This window comes from Dasypus novemcinctus, chromosome 1, assembly GCF_030445035.2.
Source record: "Dasypus novemcinctus isolate mDasNov1 chromosome 1, mDasNov1.1.hap2, whole genome shotgun sequence".
Classification (NCBI taxonomy): domain Eukaryota; kingdom Metazoa; phylum Chordata; class Mammalia; order Cingulata; family Dasypodidae; genus Dasypus; species Dasypus novemcinctus.
The window spans coordinates 128,044,975-128,059,430 of record NC_080673.1 but is presented as its reverse complement, the minus strand read 5'-3'; the positions used below and the strand labels follow the sequence as shown (position 1 = coordinate 128,059,430).

General features: G+C 40.9%; 1 pseudogene; it reads right to left on the bottom strand.

Annotated features, from left to right (window-relative positions):
- Nucleotides 1-6,493: 6,493 nt before the first annotated feature.
- LOC101444075 (parafibromin-like) lies at nt 6,494-12,781 on the bottom strand (annotated as a pseudogene).
- Nucleotides 12,782-14,456: the final 1,675 nt, after the last annotated feature.

The window sequence follows — 14,456 nt, the reverse complement described above, 5'->3', positions numbered from 1 at the left end:
AGAGGAGTAGCAGAAGATGGGTCTTAGGAGAATAGGCATCCCATGGTTAGACAACTACCTCAGAAGGTCATTTTTAAATTTTTAAAAATATTTAATTATTTTTTTAATTTTTAATTTTTTGTCTTTATTTGTTTTTTAATGTTACATTAAAAAATATGAGGTCCCCATATACCCCCATACCCCTCACCCCACTCCTCCCCCCATAACAACAACCTCCTCCATCATCATGAGACATTCATTGCATTTGGTGAATACATCCACATCATAGCCCACACTCTTCCACAGTTCACCCAGTGGGCCATGGCAGGACATACAATGTCCGGTAACTGTCCCTGCAGAACCACCCAGGACAACTCCAAGTCCTGAAAATGTCCCCACTTCTCATCTCTTCCTCCCACTCCCTACCCTCAGCAGCCACCATGGCCACTTTCTCCACACCAATGCCACATTTTCTTTGATTACCAGTCACAATATTTCATGAATACAATATCAGTAAGTCCACTCTAATCCATACTCTATTCCTCCATCCTCTGGACCTTAGAATGGTTGTGTCCACTCCACATCTATATCAAGAGGGGCTTAGGTTCCACATGGATGCTGGATGCAACTCTCTTGCTTCCAGCTGTAGGCACTCTTGGCTCCCTGGTGTGGTGGTTGACCCTCTTCACCTCCATGTTAGCTTAGTGGGGTAAAAGAGTGTAGGAGTTGCAAGTCTGCTGAGGCTCAGGGCCCGGCTATCACATGGTCAGTCCAGAGATTCAGGTCTCCTGGGCATACATTAAACCCCAGTGCCAACTACAGATCTGGTAAAAGTAACAGGAGAGGCTTGTGAACAAAGATCACATCTGAGTCCAGCTCCATCACACAGAAACACAAACTCCAAAGTAGGGCCAGCTGACATGGCACTGAACTCCATCTGCCATGACCATAGAACCTGTGGGTCTCCGCAGCCCTCAGAAGAACAAATACCTGGGGTTGTATCTACTTTATCTGTCTCTGGGACTCAGCTCAGGTGTGCATAAGGGCAACCTCTCTGATAACCTCCTGGCTCTTTTTGGAGACTCATAGCCATATAAACTCATTGTCAGATGGTCATTTTTTAAAAGCCTAGTATTCTTAAATGGTATGGACTAGTATAAGGGCTTTCAGGCCTTTTAGCTTTGAGACCATCCCAGTGTCCATTCCAAGTCTCAAGTACGTGCTGTTTTCCTTCACTGAGACACTTAGACTTACAAAGCAGGTCGAATGCATAGTTTTACTGAGAATTGCTTTCTCAGAATTTGGGTCTGATTTTGAACCATGTCTGCCCTATAGCTATGTGATACAGGGTTTTCAAGGCAGCCTTTGAAGTGTTATGATTTTCTGTTCACAAACAATATGGATCAATCAGGAACTATTAGAATCTAAAGATTCAGGGTGGATGCATCATTTTAGATTATTCTGTGGATTCACATGCATAAAATAAAATAAAACACATTTCCATTGTCCCAATACCTGCTCAGGATGCAAGTATTAAAGCTGGCTATATGAACACTTGTGTAAGTACATAGTGTCTTTCCACAATGGCTTTAAATTCTTTTGTATCCCATTAACCTGATGGAAACCTTGTAGTATACATTGTCAAGCAAAAGGCAAGGCCTGATAGACTTGGCTGGCAGAGAAATGATGAGTCCTTTTTAGATTAGGACAGTTTATTACTTTGACGGTGTAAAGAACAGCCAAAGGTGCTAGTTCTCTGAGGCTCTTGCATGGGGCAATATCAAAACAAAAGGGACCAGATGAATGCAACACACCCTATTACTGAGGAGCCCATGCCATGCTGCAACCAGGATTTTAGAATACAGCTGTTTCCTAAGCAGAGAGGAGGGTGTGGTGAAAAAAGCCTCAAATCTCAGCAGATCCTGGGAGGTGTTGAAAAACTTTGACAGCCTCATTGGTAAACTGGGAAGCAAGTGAGAAATGGCTTATAGTATGGCCCCTCACAAGCCTCTTACGGTCTAGTGTTCTAGGAAGGTGTTCTGTCAAAACTCAGACCAGCTGTGCTTTAAGCCTTGCCTATGTCGTAAGTGCCAGCACAGACCTGTATCCCTACACATACTAATTGAAATCTTTACATGTAATGGTTGTGCAAACTACAGTATGTTTAATTTCCTTTAAACAGATCTCAGTATTTGGTATTTAGCTCCTAAAATGTAGAAATACAGTATTATACGATTCTTATGCTTGTGGGAAATACTTCTTAAGGATTCCTGGAAGAAAAAAGTTCCTTTTGAAATGAAACTGCAAAGTGAGTGGTTTGTCCAAGGTAACAGTAATGGGCTGGACTAGGTAAAATTCAGATGTGATTCCGCCACCTGTTTCTTTCCTCTCACTTTGCCTATCCTTCAGTTTGTAGTTAGTAATGTGTCCAATTCATTCCCACACCTGTCCAACAAATCACAAAGGCAACTGTGATTAAGCAGCAGTAATTTACAAACAACTACATAACTTTTGTAATTTTGAATTGATATCTTAATTTGGGTTTCCTCAAAAGCATTGCCTGAGATGAGGACTCAAATGGTTTATTCTGGAGGTGGTCACAGAACATGAAAGAGGACATAGGGAAAATGAGTGTGACACAACGTGAATAAGGTTGATAAAGGCACGTTTCATGTCTGAGTTACTGCTAGAGGCAATTAAGGCACAATCCCCCTGGGGATGCCGAGAGAGCATGGAGGACATACTTCAGAGTTATCCCACTGAAATTGGGAAGCTTGACATTTACTATCCAATTGCTGTATCCTGCTCATGGCTGATAATTGTTTCTGCAAGCAGGCTATCCAGCAAGCAGACTGAGCAAACTTGTGGTGCTGTAGAAAGTCCTTGGGTAGAAAAACAGACACAGGTGCCTGAGGAGGGAAGTTGTTGGAACAATACTCAAGCTGCAGGTGAATTCAGGGTCAAGGGATATGAGATTAAGCATCAACAGAGTTTATTATTGCCTTGCCTTTTAGTGTTCTCTGTTGCTGATTTGACGAGTTTGCTGGCCACAATCCCTAAAGACCTATGATAGTGTTGGTGCAAGTTATATTCCATGTTGCTGCAGTCAGTCTTAGGGCTGCAGTTGACTTTGATTTCCCTTTTACCCCTCATTCTAGATTTCCCTTATCCTTGGCCAGGATTTCTGCTGGTTTCATTTTCTTGTCCAGTGGAATAACCCCACCTTATGCCTCCAAGGTCTAAGCCCTTGGTTACCTTCCTTTTATCAGTCCATGGTTGCTGAAATTTGTCTATTCATACTGAGCACCAAGACACTCCTGTGAATCCCCAAGTTCTAGACATATATATCCTCACCCTGTTAGCTGTAAAAATGAGATCCTTCGTCCAAGGCGGTGTTTGTTATTCAGGCTCCCTGGCTGGCAATTCAGTTACTCTGGAAGCCCTTCAAAGAACTGGCAGAGAAACAGCAGGCATGGCAAGCAAACATGTATCTGGAATACATGTAGGTCCTGGAAGTGCAAATCACTGTCCCTCTATGATGGAAAGGGGTTTTGAAGCAATTCATTTGTCCTTCAGTGGCTGGTCAGCCTCCTCAGTGGAGGGTACTGCATTAAGTGCTCAGCTTCTGTCCCTGTTGCTGATAGGCTGGGCGTTTGGCAGTTGCAATAATTAGGCTCCCCCTTGGTGGCTCTCAGGCTTATGCATTGCCACCATTTCTGCCATGACTGTGCAGACACCAAGGTGACTGAGAACAAGTCATCTTGTCTGCTCAGTGATGCCTCTACCATGGAAACTCAAAAGGGCATTGACATGACACACATGTATATGCATGTTTTGGGTCTGAATAGGTACATATGACTCTTTTCCAGACTTCCTTTTTTCTTATCTTCATATCCTGTTCAGACCCCCACCAGACAGTCTTGTAACTTGCTACTGCCCAGGGCTGCGTGTATATCATCACTGCAGGCCAAGTTTCCCTCCATACAAGGCTGATGCTCAAGTACACTACTTTAATGGGACTACAGTGTAGCAGCATTCTAGCTGCCATTAATACATTAAGCTGACCCATTCATGTACCAGGCCAAAGTTCTTACTTCCTGCATTGGCTGGTCATGGGAAACTCCTCCACCCACATTCAAAGACAGAGGTTTGAAGTGAAACTAGGAATTAGTGCAAAAGAGGTAGGTGGTAGGGGGTCTAAGTTCTCTGTTTGTGCAGCTGACTTGTAGTGACTGGACCTGCTTGAGACCAGTCATGGACATTCTACTTATTTCTTCATTCACTATTTCTTTCAGGTCATATTACTTGAGTGTCAGAGTAGTGCCCCACCATCTGATCCTGCTGCATAATTCTGTCTTATCTTGGGCCTCATTCAAAATTGGGAATTTTCCAAAACACCTGACATATCAGTCAGGTCTCAATCAGAGAAGCAGAACCAGTAAAAGTATGTATATAGAGATGTATTCAAAGGAGTTGGTTTATGTGGTTGTGGGGACTGGCTAAGGAAATCTGAAATGAGTAGGGCAGGCTGAAACTCATGGGTACAGGCCTAAGCTGCTGTCCACAGGCAGCCAGGAAAGGAAGATCAGAGCAGGATGGGATCCATAGGCACAGGTGACATCACTGTCCACAGGTAGACTTCATTTTTGAAAAAGCATCGGCACTGATCTCAAGGCAATTCATCTGATTGAATCAGGCCCATCAGCTTGTCCAGGAGAATCTCCCTTACCTAAAGAGTGAACTGATTAATGACATATACAAAATACCTTCCCAGTGACATCTAGATTAGTGTTTGAATAACTGGCAATTATAACCTAGCTAAGTAAGCACATCAGAAAAGCCATTACACCTGATAAATAAATAGGAGTAGTAATTCTAAGGGAAACAAACCCCTTAAAAAAATGTTAGGTGGATTTGCTAACGCTTCTTTGAGGGGCTTTTGTGAAAAGTCCTAATAGTCATTGAAAGCAAGGAATTGAGCTGTCCAATATGTGAAAACACAGCAAGCTATCTGTGGATCTTAGAAGATGCTATATGTAAACTTAAGTGTTAATGAATTATGTTGATTTTTATCTACTTACATCAGTAAAAGTTAAAGCTTCCATATGACCGCCTCACATAGATGGGTATAAAAACAAAACCCTCCTGAAAAGGGAAAGGTGCTCATGAAAGGAGTCATGTGAATGCAGCCCTGATGCCAATACTGCCCATGGGACATACTCCCACCACCATAGGAATGGATTCAAAAGGCACCAAATAGTTTGGATCTGGAGAATACAAGAGACACGTCTGAGGACCAGTGGGTCTTCTGTGCCTCTTGGAGAGAAGGCCCGATGTTCCTTCTGTTCCTCCTCCACTTTGACCCCTGAACACTTCTTGGGGTATGTGTAAGCTGACTGGTTCTTCTACTGCTTGGCTGCAGCTTGAGGTGCTGTTAGACTTGGCACTCTTCTATCATACTCAGAGAGAGGACAATAGGACTTTGAAATAGGTGCTTAGATTCTTTCCTGGTGCCCTGAGCTTTGTGCCTTTGTAGATACAGTGTGGATAAGGTTAATAGTTAGCACACACCAGTTTAAGAATTTAAAAAAGCAATTGAACATTGGAGAAAGATTTCAGGCCAGGAGGAAGTCAATAGGCTTATTTATGAATGCTTCATCTATGTGAGGGTGTAATATGAAAGTTTTAAACTGTTAACAAGTGTAAATAGATAAAGTGGTTTATCTCCTTACTTCAGACTTGTCTTTATGAATTTCAGTGTTCAAATTGTCCTTCCTTCGTTCATTGGACCTGCAATTATGTCCACAGGTGTTCACTGAGAGAAAAGGGGCTGCCACCAATGGCTGGATATTTTTTATCAATGCCTTTCTTGCATCTATCATCTTTATTACTATGGGTCTCAATCTACATCTCTGTCATGGGCTACAGCCAGTGGTAAACTGGTAGATGTTTGAAAATCCACACTCAAAATATGTGTGTATACATGATTTCTATTTTACTAATATAAAGCAGATACAACACAACTGCCTTCTCCTAAAATATACAATACTATCATTGTAGCCTCAATGTTACTGATTGACATTTTTTTCCTAATGTGAACAAATTGTTTTATTTTCAATTGTGAGTTTCTGATAAATTCATAAAGCTTGAGTCTGTTTTCAGATCCAGGTATATCCATGTTTCTTAATCCAAATTTTCAGAAAGCAGGAAACCAAATAACTCAATCTCAAGTGGGCTTTATGTGTTTCCATGTAATTATCTAATGTTTCCCAGAACATTAAAAAACACGTCTATCCAAATGGCATCTAATACTGTTACATTCCATTTCTGGACATTTAGAGCTAGATCAGGGGTTCTCAAACTTTTTTGTTCCATGGACCCTTTTGCCAGTTCAGGTGAAAACCACAGACCCCTTACTAAGCCCACACTATACTGTGTATTATTTAATAAATATATCACACCTGCACTAACATGTCCCCACAAGAATAATGGTTTTTTAAATTTCAATTCAAACTCACAGACCTCTTGTTAAGAACACTTGAGCTAGATGAACATCATCATACTTGAGATGGAAGGCTTTCATTTTAGCCAGTATGTCAACTGGTGATCCATCAGGCAAAGGCCATGCCCATCCTTTGAATTGCTATGTAGGAACTTGTACACAAACTGCTACAACTTGGTCCCAGTCTTTTTAACTTTTTATTATTTTATTTTATTTTTTAATTATCCTTTTAAAGTTAATAGATCACACAATATGTTACATTAAAAAATATAAAAGGTTCCCATAATCCCCACTCCACACCACTCCCACCCCAATCAATTTTTTCATTGTATTTTTTTGAAGATACATAGATCACAAATAAATGTTACATTCACAAAATATAAAAGGCTCCCAAATACCTCCCACCCCCGACCCCACTCCTCCCACATCAACAACCTCTTTCATCATTGTGGCCCCTTCATTGCATTTGGTGAATACATTTTGGAGCGCTGCTGCACCACATGAATAATAGTTTACATGCAGTTTACACTCTCCCCCAGTACATTCAGTGGGTTATGGCAGGACATATAATATCCAGCATCTGTCCCTTCAATATAATTTAGAACAACTCCAAGTCCCAAAAATGCCCCTACACCACATCTCCTCTTCCCTCTCCCTGCCCTCAGCAACCATGGTAGTTGGTCCCAATGTTGAGGTATAAGTTTATGGGGTGGTCTACTCTATAAGGAACTAACTGCAGTGCCCCCTGGTGGCATCTGGGTTTTCCTTCTCTGTATGAGAGTTTGATTTTCTCCTTTACAGCCTTGTTTCTTTTCTTTGGAGAGAACAAATTCAGATCCTTTAGAAGGTCTTTTGTATTAAGCATGGTTATTAAAGAGGTGGTAGATACTGGAATGATGATAATGGGTGTCTGAGATCCTTTCTTTTGATTTGGGGGAGGTCTTACTTTGGAAATTGGTCTTGGAAGTGGCTGTGCTGCAGGAGTTGAAGTCTTAGGAACAGATGCACACTCCATTAAAGATTTCAGGGTCATACCATGGTAGGTGCCCACTGTGTCAATTTTGAAGCTTTCCATTTCTTCTTTCACTTTGAATCTTTTCTGGTCATATCTGTCATAGGCAGCAGGGATAGTTCATTTGATAGACAATGTGGGATCCACAGGTGCTGCGTTTGGGGCTGGTAGCTGTTTAGGTGTACACCCTTCTTCTCTGACCTCTACAGACTCAAGAATTGCAAAAATATCCTTGGAAAAAGTCTTTCCTGTGCTTTGTAAGATTGCTGTTCAGGTCCTCCACACATTCTCTCTGCTGACAATGTCAGGTCACATCTAACTCAGCATCCACAAAACTCTGCTGTTTAGGGATAGCTAGAACCTCCTGTAGATTAGTCTTGATACTAGATCTTTTCTTAGCCATCCTTTTGGCTTTGATTGTAGCAATTTTTTCCATGGACATAGCCTCAGACAAAGACCTAATCTGTTCAGTTAGTACAACCCTTTCTTTGCAACCCTCTAAACAAGCAGCCAATCTCTTTACAAGGTAACCACACTCTTCATCCTCCATTTGTGGTTTCTTTGCTTCTGCTATAATGTCATCTACAGCTTATTTTTAAACCAATCAATTTTATTCATATATATTAATAAAGCATACAACTCATATGAAGTGTACAATCAATGGTATTTAGTATAATCACATAATTGTGCATTTGTCACTTCAATCATTATTAGAGTATATTCATTGTTTTTTGTGTGTATTATTATTGAATTAGAAAAGAAAATTCTTCACTTCTCAATTACTCTATGCTTCCCCTGCCATACATAGCCGATATTTCTAGCTATTCTTGCACATTTATTTATTTTTAAGCAGTTTTATTGAGGTATATTCATATACCATACGATCTATCCAAAGTATATAATCAATGACTTTTAGTATAATCACAATGTTGTGCATTCATCACCACAAAAAATTTTAGAACAATATCATAACTCCAAAAAGAGAAACTCCAAACCCCTTAGCAGTCCTTCTCCAGCTATACATAACCACTAATCTAATTTTGTATTTATAAATTGATATTTACATTTTTATATAAATGGAATCATGCAATATGTAGTACTTTATGTCCGGTTTCTTTCACCTAGCATATGTTTTTTTGCTTTTTTGTTTTTGTTTTTTTTTCCTGTTCTGATGTTGTCATCTTATAGTATTAACATACATTTTTCTAGCTTCAAAGAAAAATAGTCTTATATATGCAATTTTACCCATATTCATATTTCAATGCAGTTTTACAATGATATGCAGTTCCATGTTACTATTTTTAACTTTCGTTTTAGCAATATACTTGACTTTAGACTTTCCCTTTAAACCACTTTCATAACCACATAATAGTATTACTAGTTACAAACGTTTTGTTGGGCTTCCACCTTTTCTATTCATTTCCAAAGACTAACACATATCCTTTTTAACCAATTCTGCACAAGTTAACCCTCAGCTTTCTCTTCTCTAACCTCATTCTATTTTCTGATGATCCATATTCAGGTTATTAACTCTATGAGATTACACAATATACTTAGTTCATAGTAGCACAATCATACAGTATTTGTCCTTTTCTGTCTGACTTGCTTCACTAAACATAATGTCATCCAGGTTTCTCCATGTTGTCATATGCTTCATGACTTCATATCTTTTTACAGCTGTATAATAGTTCTTCATGTGCATACTCCAATTTGTTTATGCATTCATTGGTTGATGGACACCTGGGTTGTTTCCATCTTTTGGCAACTGTCAACAACGCTGTTATAAACATTGGTATGCAGATGTCTGTTCATGATACTGCTCTCAGTTCTTCTGGGTATATCCCAGTAATGGTATTGCCAGGTCAAGTGGCAAATCTATAGTCAACTTCTTTAGGAGATGCTAAACAGTCCTGCATGGTGGCTGTACCATTCTACATTTCCACCAACAGTGAATGAGTATGCCTTTCTGTCTATATCCTCTCAAACACTTGTAGTTCTGACTTTTAAAAAATGGCCATTCTGATAGGTGTGAAATGGTATTTCATTGTAGTTTCTTTTGTTGTTGCTGTTCTTTTCAGTTTCTTCTGTTTTTAAAGAAGCTTTAGATCACATAAATTTTATATAAAAAACATGGGATTCTCATCTACCCACCCCTCCCTCCCCCACCTTCTCCCATTAGCATCTTTCATTAGCGTGGTACATTTGTTATAATTGATGAACACATTTTGAAGCATTGCTACTAATCATGGTTTACAGTTTATACTTTGCACCACACAATTTTATAGGTTTTGGCAAAATGTATAATGATCTGTATCCATCATTGAAATGCCATGCAGGACAATTCCAATATTCCCCAAATATCCCATGTTATACATTTTCTTCCCTCTCCCTCCCCTCAGAACCCCTGGTGGCCACTGCCTTTGTATTAATGATACAAGTTCTTCTATTGCTAGAATAATAAGTCTACTTTAGTCCATCTTTGCATTCCCCCCTTAGGTTTGTTCATTTCTCATTATTGAGGATTTTGGGAGGTGATGCCCACTCTCTTTCTGATTGAGAGGGTCCTAGATCCCATGGGGCAGATGGATGGAACTGTCTTGCTTACAGTTGTGGATACTGTTCCTTGGGATGAGAGTTGTCCATCATCATCCTTTTGTTAGTTGTCCTGGGCAAGTTCAATGAACTGGAGAGTAGGTGTGTAACTCAGATTCAGGGCTCAACAAGCATATGAACAGAGCGAAGATTTAAGTCTCTGGGCATATATTTAACAAGTGTAGTGTTAAGTATAGATTCAAATAGAAGGGGCAGAAGAGCCATGTGTAGAGAAATTGTAAATGAGTCTAACTCTGTCACATTGGGGAGCATATATTCCAAGGTAAGTTCCATTGACAGAGATTGTTTGCCTGCCTATAGTGTCTAGATGTCTCTAGAATCCTCAGGAGTACTGCTATTTGAGGCACTGTTTTCTGTGGCAGTCATCTCATTACATTATTTTTTATTTTTTGAGGTTCCCGGGGCCAGGGATTGAAATTGGAGCCTTGTATGTGGGAAATTGGCACTCAACCACTGAGCCACATTGGTTTCCCTGAGTTGGTTTTTTCATTTATTTTGCTTGTTATTTGTTTTTTGATTTTTAAAAAAAAATTTTTCAGGATGCACCATGAACTGAACCTGAACCCTCCCAGGTAGGAGGCAGGAGCTCAACTGATTGAGCCATATCTGTCTCCTCTTGTGGTAGTTTTGATTGACATTTCCCTGATCGTTAATGATGCTGAACATTTTTTCATGTTTTTTTTTTTCCATTTGTAGTTCTTCTTTGGACAAATGTCTATCCAAGTCTTTTGCCCATTTTTTAATTGGGTCATTTGTCTTTTTATTGTTGAGCTGTAGCATCTCTTTATATATCATGGATATTAAACCCTTATCAAGCATGTGATTTCCAAATATTTTCTTCCATTGAGTCAACTGCCTTTTCACCCTTTTGACAAGTCCTGTGAGAGGTGGAAGTGTTTAATTCTGAGTAGGTCCCATTTATCTATTTTTTCTTTTGTTGAGCATGGTTTGGGTGTAAGGTGTAAGAAACCACAATCTACCATTAGGTCTTTAAGATGTTTCCTTACATTTTCTTCTAGTAGTTTTATGGTCCTGGCTTTTATATGTAGGTCTTTGATCCATTTTGAGTTGATTGTGGAGGTAGTGAGATAGGGGTCCTCTTTCATTCTTCTGCCTTGTGGATATCCAGTGTTCCCAGAACCATTTGTTGAAGACATGCCTTTGTCCCATTAACTTGGACTTGGTAGGTTTGTCAAAAACCAGTTGACTGTAGAGGTGAGGGTTTATTTCTGGGTTCTCAATTCTATCTATCTTCATGCCAGTACATTGCTGTTTTGACCACTGTAGCTTCGTAATATGTTTCAAGATTAGAGAGTGAAAGTCCTTCCATGTTGCTCTTTGTTTTTAGGATGCTGTTGGCTGTTTGGATGCACTTTTCATTCCAAATGAATTTGGTAATTCCCTTTTCTATTTCTGTAAAGTAGACTATTAGAATTTTGCTTGTTATTGCATTGAATCTATAAATCAATTTGGGTAGGATTGACATCTGGGTATTTAGTCTTCCAGTGCATGAACACAGAATGTCTTTCCGTTTATTTAGGTCTTCATTGATTTCTTTTAGCATTGTTATGTAGTTTTCTGCACATAGGTCTTGTACTTCTTTGATTAAATTCATTGCTAGGTATTTGAATCTTTTTGTTATTGTAAGTGGAATCTTCTTCCTGATTTCCTCCCAGATTGTTCAATAATGGTATACAGAAACATTACTGACTTTCACATTTCGACCTTTTTTTTTTTAAGTGACATCAATTTTATTTTATTTTTTTGTCTTTATTTTTTTAATGTTACCTTCAAAAAATATGAGGTCCCCATATACCCTCCCCCCCCTCCCCCCACTCCTTCTCCCATAACAACAACCTCCTCCATCATCATGAGACATTCATTGCACTTGGGGAATACATCTCTGAGCACCGCTGCACCTCATGGTCAATTGTCCACACCATAGCCCACACTCTCCCACAGTCCATCCAGTGGGCCATGAGAGGACATACAGTGTCCGGTAACTGTTCCTGCAGAACCACCCAGGAGAACTCCAACCCCTGAAAATGCCCCCACATCACATGTCTTTCTCCCACTCCCTACCTCCAGCAGCCACCATGGCCACTTTCTCCACACCAATGCCACATTTTCTTCGATTACTAATCACAATAGTTCATGAATAGAATATCAGTAAGTCCACTCTAACCCATACTCTATTTCTCCATCCTGTGGACCCTAGAATGGTTGTGTTCACTCCACATCTATATCAAGAGGGGGCTTAGATTCCACATGGATGCTGGATGCCATTCTCCTGCTGCATTTTGATCTTATATTCCTCAGCAGCTCTTGTGTAGATCGTGGAAGACCTATCCCTAGGGGAATATTTCTGTCTCTACTTGCTTCACCATTGAGATGTCCAAGCAGATATTTTTAGTCAGGTCTTCTAACAACAGGAATGTTTTCACTCGGTGCACATTGGACACAAAGAGGATGAGAAAAACACACATTGAGGAGAAATAGATAGAATCCAATGGGTTCTCTCTGGGTTAGCCTGCTTTTTCAGTGCCCCAAGCTTCATAGTTGGTCTTCACATTCTTGGGACAGGAGAACTCCCCTAAAGATCACTTTGCCTCCCTTCACCTTATATTCTTCTTCTGGATTTTGTACTGTTGCAGAATGCTGAGCATGTCCACCATCTCCCCCATTTTGGTTTGCCAAAGGCTGTCAGTATAAAAATAGCAGAAATGGATAGGCTTTTATAAAAGAGATTTATGTGGGGATAAAAGCTTTCAGTTCTAAAGCTGTGAAAATGACCAAATCAAGGCACCACTGGAAATGTTTTCTCACCAAGGTCTGCTGTTAACAGATCTTACAGTTATACCCTGTGGGGAGGTGAAGCAAGATGCTACGTCTGTTGGTCTCTCTCTTTCTCCTGGAACTCAGCTATGCCTGATCTCTCCCTGGGCCTTATCTGCTTGAACCTCCCATGGCTTCTTTGTCTTTCTACAGCTGTAGATGAAACTGGAATCCTCTCTCTTACAGGGCTGGGTCCAAATTGCACAGGTCCCTTTTCTGTCTGTTTCCTCTCTGTCTCAGTTTATATAAGGCTCCAGTACAAGGGGTGAGACTCAACCTGGGTCACGCTTCCCTGAATACAATCAAAAGCCCTAAAGTGAACTATTCAATGGCCCCTTAACTGAATTTAATGCAATCAAGGGGCCCCACACCCACAAGAATGGATTAGTTCAAGAACAATCTTTTCTGGGATTCACAGAATCCAAACTTTCACAGCCCCCAACCCCTGGTCACTGCTGGGTGACCTCTGGCCAATGATGCCTCCACACCTGCCTACTCCTTTACCCATTGCTTCTGACTTCTCCTCATGTTGTGAACCAGCAGCAGCGGCAGCAGCAGCACTAACACCTGTCCTTGCCTGCGACAACTGTGGGAGCAGCCACCCAGGCCATGGAGGTCCCCACACTTTAAGGCAAGGCCCCTTTGCTGGCTGCCCGCAGAGAACCCCTGACTGCGCGCTGGCAGCACTGGAAGTCTGCCACCAAGAGGAGCCATGAGCCACAGGGAAACTGCCCTTCCCAGTCTCCCACCTGGCAGTGCCAATTCCAGGCACAAAGTTGGAGCGCAGGGACACGTGCCTGCCTATGGCAGTACAGGGCACATTGCCCGGCATACTTGCGTGGATCATGTACCCCATCTCTCGTGGAGCACATGCAGCCTCCCAATGGACTTGTATAAAAGGCTTTTTCCCCCCTGAACTTTTATCTATAGCTAATGTATGCGCAGGTGATGAGTGTAATTTCGACGTGCACGTTCTGGCTGTTGGCAATACAATCATCTGGAGCTAATGTGCCTGAATATGGGAGAGGGGCTTAAAGAGGTGTGGCGGGAGCATTGGCGGCATATGTTCTGGAGGCATAGAAGGACAGAGTACCCCAGCCTGTTTTTCCAAACTCTGTTCAATCAAAAAATGGGTCCACAAAACTGCAAGTATGGTGAGTTGTGAATGTAAAATGAGGCAAATAATGTTGTCGACTTAGGTTGGACTCCCCAGAAACCAGGAGTGCTTTGTACACAAATAATTAATGAAATGGTCCCAGCAGAGATCAGAGAAAGTGAAGAGGCAGAAACGGGATTAGTGGAAAGTTGAATAGAGTTGTGAGTTCAAGCAAAATCCTGTGTTCTCTAGGCTCCAGGGTTTGATCCTACATGGGAGCTTTAGACTGTAAGTTGCACCAGGGTTATCTCAACCCCAGGCAAATGAGCTGGGCTTTAGGTACTCCTGCACCTGATAGTCATTGATAGTGGCTGTTTATGGCAGAAATGTAACCACTCAGGAACTTCTGGCACTCTCTA